This window comes from Lissotriton vulgaris, chromosome 12, assembly GCF_964263255.1.
Source record: "Lissotriton vulgaris chromosome 12, aLisVul1.2, whole genome shotgun sequence".
NCBI classification, from domain to species: domain Eukaryota; kingdom Metazoa; phylum Chordata; class Amphibia; order Caudata; family Salamandridae; genus Lissotriton; species Lissotriton vulgaris.
Genome location: NC_141700.1, coordinates 672,465,648 through 672,473,167, shown reverse-complemented (window position 1 = coordinate 672,473,167; position 7,520 = coordinate 672,465,648).

Genomic DNA, 7,520 nt, shown 5'->3' with positions numbered 1-7,520 from the left:
ATGTACTCCCTCATAAGGTCCTGACTCCATGATTTCTAAGTTAAATTTAAACATAACATGATTAATGTCTTCGCCATATAAATTATGAGGGAAGTGAGAGATTTGGCGGCCAAGTACGTCTTTGTAGCCACACTGGTCCCCCGTAGTATGTCCACATAGTTCAGTATTGACGTCCCCTGCCCAGATTATAATACTTCCACCCCTCAGTTCTTTCAAAAATCTGTCCAACTCTCCCTCCAATTGTAAAATTATCTTGTATTGTCAAAAATATTGTTATAGAAATTAATGAGTACAATATACTGCTTTCCTTTGACAGTGAAAGATAGGAGCTGAAAGTACCCTGAGTTTGTATAGATCTTCCTTAGAGTCAGGGGTGCTACTATGGAAGTTAATACTGCCAGGCCTCCACTCGCTCTACCCGCCATAGACGGTATTGCGTTGGAAAAAGAAGTTTTAAAACCATTAATATAAAAGGCTTATGTCGCCCAGGTTTCCTGTAAAAGAATCAGGGATCAGTGCTGAATGCTCTTTAACCATAATAGGTTTTTCAATTTATTTTTGACCCCTGCGACATTCCATGTTATCATTTATTGTGACCCGACCAGTGAGCAGTCCGTTGGAACTACCCAAATCATACTGTTTGGGTAAGTAGGATCACTACAAGTGTCTAATTGCGACACTTCCATAGGATTTACTTCCATTCCCTTTAAGGGGATACAAGGATTAACTTCCTTCATCCTCTCCACTGTCTTACATACTACTTCCCAAGGTATGTCTAGTTGATTTGGAATACAAGAGCTATCATCTAATTTGGTTGTTTTTAAGCCCAGTCAATCAACCTCACTGCAGCTTCCAAGGGGTGCAAACCTGTTAGGCATGAGTGTTAGCCTGAAATTAGGAGGGGTAAAGTTAGTTCTGCCTATTTGAAAGAATGGCTCAGGACTAGATCTGTAAAAGTATCCGAGGGATAAAGCAATAATGCCCTCGTTACAATCATCGTACTGCCAAGAGTGTTTTGCCGAAGCCTCTTCCAATAGACGACCTACCACATTAGAGTGGCGGAAATTTACTGCAATGCAATCCCCTTCACAAAGCTTTTCCCCTTTACCCACCCAGCCCACTCTTCTCAACATGATTATTTCCTGAAATAGGAGCCCAGGATTACAATGGGTGTTACTGGAGAACCAGTGTACAACCTGGTTCTTCAGTGAGTCCCATGTTTCGATAAAAATTTCACGAAGTCCTGGTATGTTTTCAGGACAATAACATAAGGGGTAGCTTAGGGGGGCAAGCTAAGAGATCCCCCTGGTCTGTCCTCAGTCGATGGTGATTATCAAACAATTGGGTGTATTTTTTACCATTCCTTAGATTACCATTTTGTAAATTAGCATTTGTTCTATTAGTAACTTGTTGTGATCTAGACAATCCTGGTATTTCCTTATTATGCAATACAGGGGGTTGATATCTCTTAGTCTCCACTACTTCACTACTGGAGCGTTGCTTGTTTTGCTGGAGTTCCTCATTCTTCCTCTTTAGCATGGGTCTCTGGCATGTAGTATTAACATTTGATGACTGCAAAGCTGAGACCAGTTCCATAAGTGTGGAAATGTCTTTTGGCACAGTTTTCATCTCGGACATGACTCGCCTCTCGATAATGTCTATCTTCCCCTGTAGCTTTTTAAAGAGTGTCTCGATGTCTTGCATATACGGTGCTGCATCATCAGAACCTATTTGAGACATTCTCTCATGCTGTTTTGCTGTCTTCCCCCTTTTTTGGGGTTTCTGGAGGCTATTCTTTAGCGGCGTTGGTGCTGTTTGCTGCTTACACCTCTTCGCAGGTGGTGAAATCAGTTCTGGTGAGTTAGATACTACAGATATTTCTGGGGAAATTGTCGATACACAAGGTCCAGGCCTAATTGTAAAAACTGACTTAGGTAGGTTAGAGGGACTAGAACTTTTGTCCATCGAGCTGGAATTTATCCTACCATTTTCGACGCCAGGATCCTGTACTTCTAGCTCAGAACCAGTACTGCTTTCACCATCCTTCACCACAACAGGTTTAGTCTCTTTTTGGGCAGAGATCAGTGCCGTTTTGGTAGCAGCTAGTTGCTCCTCAACCTGAACAATCTCATTATTGATGATGCCCATTGCACTTTCCAAATAATTTGTAATTGGTGCTGTTTTAGCCAAGGGCTTCCCCTTGGTTGCTACTGCCAATTTCCTTTATCCCATTTTGCCTATCATGCCATTATGCTGAGATACAAGATCATATGATTTTAGGAAGTCTTACCAGTAAGTTGTTACTTCAAATCACGGGACCAAGAGAGGTGGCCCAGCCCAGCCTCGTCAGTCTCGGATGGGCGTAGACGGGCCTGCCCTTGTTCCGGGCTTCGCCCGGACACGCCCGCGCACGTCCCATGCTGCAGGAGCCCCTGCCGCCACTCAAGCGCTTTCAGGCGCGAGTGATGACGATGCAGTGACGGTGGTGATGAGCGCGTTGCTGTGTAGGTAGGGAATTGTAGTTCCATGGTCCTCCTTACTCCCTCGCCAGGCAGACTTCCAGCAATTACTCCTATGGGTGACAAACTCCCGACAACTGATCCCAAAAATCATTTGATTGCCTCTGTGTTGCTGCGGCCTCCAACCGCACACTTACAATCAAGCCCTAACTCAGAAGGCAACATATTTTATAAGGATGAACCAGGTCGATGAATCCTGCCCACCCTCAATCGCCGTCAGTCTCATATTGTGTCTCGATCCTAGACTCATGAGACCAATGACTATCATTGGTTCTTAGGGTCAGATGTCGAAAGCATTACTCCAGTTGCAAAAGGAGACTCAATTCACAGAAGCAGGAAGTTTGCGACCGTGAAATTATTTTTTAAATGTACAAAATGCTAAATAAGATTCAGTTACTTGTTACTGAATCGCATTTTGTATTTGTGATTTGGCATTTGAAGGGGCCTGTTTAGGGGGTCCCTTCCAAATACCGAATTGGTATGGTGTGGATCACTGTTTTGTGGCTGAATTCTGGTTGCAAAACTGTAATGCTTTGCCACCACCAGTTTAAAACTGGTGGTAACCTATTCACAAGAAGGAAGGGGTCCCAAAGGACCCCTTCCTCTTTTAGTATGTAAATAAAAATGTTTTTTAAGTACAGGCAGTGGTCCCATGGACCATTGCCTACTCTTAAAAAATAGAAATTTAAAGTTTGATTTTATCTTTTTAAATCCATCCCGTTTTTTTTCCCCGAAAACGGGCTGCATTAAATAAAAAAAATATGTCTTTCTCCAAAATCAATCGAAGACGTGGTGGTCTGCTGACCTCAGCAGACCCCCATCCCTGTGATGGCTGTACTTCCTAATGGGTCTAAAATTGCGACCAATCATAAATATGGACGAGGTAGGTCTATTTGCGACCCACTAGGGATCCCTAATGAAGATCAAAAGAGTTTAATACATTAGGAATACCAATTTCCTAATTGTGATTCAGAGAGAATCGCAATTAGGAAATCGGTATTCCTAATGTTAGTACATCTAAACCTTTGTTCTTTTGGGCATTTTTCCACCTAAACCTTTAAAAAATAATGTCTCTGGTTCTCTTTATTAGTTGTTTTTTTTCATTATGGTTCCCTTTTGTTCAAAAATGTTTTCTCTATTTTTCGTATTTTTGGGGGATTCTTCTTGTTTTGCATTTCAACTTTATTACTGTTTTGATATTAAAAAAAACATCACGACCTTGGAACTGTAAAAGTAATTTACATTGTGCCCTTAAGTTGCCTTTCTGCTCCATGCCATAGCTACCAGTGGGTTAAACTCACATTTATTTAGGGAAATATTTAGGATTTACCCTGGCAATAGTTGTGACTATTCCTTGAAGTGGGCAGTCACCCACCCTAAATTATAATCCAATTTCTGACATTTACTCTCTTGATTGCAATATTAAGCCTGGGATAGGATCACAGTAAGGATGAGGGGAATCTGGTGATGCTTTACAAGTATGGACTTTTGGTGCTGCGCGTGAAGACCGAAGTGGTATTCCTATCGCGTTCCAACAAACATGTACCCACAGGAAGTGGAAAGAAGAGGAACAAGATCTAACTGCTTCTGCCTATATTTACCATTGTTATGATTGGTTGGTGCAGTGTGGGTTATTATTGTGGTCTTTGTGGGAAGAGTTTTTGTGTCCTGCTTGTGGACCTGTGTCTTCTCACACACCAACAAGGGATAACAAAGTAAAACACATCATGAAGTTGAATTGAAGTGAGGTTTCATGCATACATGAGCCAACTCTGATTTATTGGTGCTTTGCAGAAGTAATAACCACACTGCCCTCCTTACAAAAGGAAGGGGAGAGAGAGGATACAGTGACCCAGCTCAAAAACAGTCACCTGCAGAGGGAGGAACGTATCACTTTTGATGGAATTACTGGCTCTCATAAATCCCTATTTCCCATTTCTCTCAACCTCATTCCCCCATCTTTATAAGAAAAATAGTAATTTGCTCTTTGAACAAATCCAGCTGTTCTTGAACTGAACTCTAAACTTATGACCTAAAGCCACTTCTTGAACTTGAAAAAAAACCGATTCGTGTCCGATTTTATCGCCTTAAGGAGAGAAAAAGCCCAGAGGTCATGTTAAAAAGGGTGTCCTGTGCATCCTAGGATCTTCTGACACTGTAAGGGCGTCGGATTATCAAGATCGGGATTAGCAGGCAATTTCCTGCGATTTCTAGCTTCATAAGTGAGGTCAAAGGGGTCCATTTTGAATGGCACTCATTAATCTCGCTGTTGTTAGCACGGAAATGCAGAAAGTGCAGGTGCTAACAGCCTCGGTGTTATTTTTGGGAGAACGTGAAGTGAAACATTCGCAGGAAGTGCACTTTTTCCCTGCCAGCATCCTGAAGTATTATTTTAGGCTGCAGAACTGACAAATGTATGCTGCTGGGACATACGTTCATCACACCTTAGCACTGGAGAACTGGCTTTTTTGAAAGAATGTTGCTGGAACATTTTTTTACTTTTGCTTTTAATTAAAGTAATCGGTATGGCCTGAAAAGAACCTGCCCAGCGTAAACAGATAAAGCAGAAGAACGTTTAAATGCAACCAAGCATTTTCAAAAAACGAAAAAGGTTTTATTAACTTTATGCATATATTGCAATATAACAACTAAGAGGTCTGTCAGGTCAGACTACATTGTTTTAAGTCCAGTGGTAATGTGCTACGCGTTTTATGAGTGTTAGATCTACTTTATATACAATGCCATTATTAGAAATATGACAAATATCTATTGAAGGCTTATATCAATTGACCAATTATTCTGCCATACTTAGGCGGATAGATATACAATTTGTTGCCACAAAAAGTTTAATAGTGACTACAACGTAAGTACTTTGAGCCATAACAATTGAGAAAACCTCCTCAAATGCTTTGAAATGTTTCAGCATTATTTTTCATTTTGCTCAAAAGGACAGTTGTAACATGTCAGTAATGTAAGATACTATTCTGTAATAGGAGATAGAACTCAATTTTTAGATCTGGGTTTTGAAACACATTCAGCTGTCTCGCCAGACTATTAATTCAAGAAAACATGTTTATCACACATAAATACACGGGCTGTTTGTCATTGGCCTGTTCAATTGCCAATCACTCTTTGCTCCTAACCATCACTAGTCCCTTCTCACTATCATTACATCTGGTCCCCAGCCTGATCGTTGCCTCAGGACCACTGTCCTTGCTCCTCATCCCACCACAATGGTCCTTACTAATCTTAGCAAAAGAGTTATTACTTCAACCACTGCTCCTGCTGCCTGGATACAAGCGTTAGTTTAAGAAGCCATGCACTTCTTTTCTACCTTCTAAAGTGCTTAAAAAGCATCCCAACCCGATGGACTTTGATAAAATCGGAATAATGCTTTTCTGAACTTGCCACAATCAGGATTGTAGTCTTTACTTAGCACTGAGAATGCCGCCCTCATCCTCCTAGAGTTCTGTGATCACTGACAATGTGTCACACAGTACCCTTCCTTATCATTCATCCCTTATTTTCCCTTATTGAGATTCAAGCTAGTGCCCTGACCTTGCTCAAATTGTTATTTTTTTTAATATCTTCAAGCTAGTGCCCTGACCTTGCTCAAATTGTTATTTTTTTGTTAATATCTTTATAGATATTTGTAAAAAACAGCTGTCTTACACATACAGTGACATTATCATTAACTCTACTGGTGCCCGTGGCCTGTACCCATGTATACATCAATCCGCAGGGTAATCAGGTTGCAAATGCACTACAGCGTTGTGGTGTATCCATGTGGCTATGCAGCTGCATGTGGAGTGACCACAGAATCACTGCAAAACAGAAACCACCTTCCATCACTCCTCTCCCCAGACCCCTCCTCCCTTCTTATCATAAGTAAATGTATGCAACTCTCTCACAGCTGTCAACATTTTACAGCCCTACACATCAGTGCTTAACATTGCGAATTAACCATTAGCTACATGGGTCTCAGGGGATAGTATTATATTCAGTCGCTCCAAGAAGTCATCCCACTGGTCCATGAGGTGGCATCTCCTATACCTAGTCTTAGCATCAGTTAGCACCGACCACCCTGCTGTAGCCAAATGGACTACATCTCCCTGTCATAGCTGTGTAGGTGGAGCTGCTGCCGCCTTCCATGACTTGGCAATGGGAGGTTTAGCGAGCATCAAAGCCAGACCCTGAAACCCAGCCATTTTCTTTGTCCGCTTCGTTACCAACCTGGTATTAAGAAGGCAGTGCACCTGGTCCTACGGGAGAAGGGGAGCCGCAACGTCAGAGATGCATTGGGTCACTTCTTGCCAAAAGTCAACTATCACTGGGCAGGAACATATCATATGCAAAATGTGTATGTTAACCCTCTGACATCTATCGTAAACCACCCTAACTCCGGCATCCATCTTCCTGATCCTGTCAGGTGATATATAGGTATGATGGATGTAGTTAAACTGAGTGAAGCAGAAGCGGGTGTTCCTCTTAATCCTTATAATTGATACCAGGCATCTCCTCTAGTTTGTTCCAAGAATTCCATCGCCAATTGTTCCTCCCAACACCCCTTCAGTGCCTGAGTGCCTGCGGTAAAATGATCCCTAAGTAAAGCTCCATAAAGACCAGACATCACTCACTTAGAGCCAGGTGATGCCACCATCATTTCCAATAGTTTTGTCACTGGAGGCAAGGCGCCAGTGGGGCCGTACATCACACTCACTGCCCCGTTCAGGGCAGAGCACAGCAGGAGTTATCCAGGGTCTAGGTTACCAATAGCAACCAGATCCTCAAAAGAGCGCAGCCTCTCCTCTGTCACCATATCACTCCACTTCATGTAACCTGCTCAGGTCCAATATCCTACCTGATACATCAGTGACAAACCCCTACAAGGCGCAGGGCACAGTAGCAGGCTCTAGCATAGAGCACCCCCCCTCTTCCCTCTGAATGTACTTCCTCCAGCACCAGACCATCACTTTCAAGACCATATTCGGGATAATACAG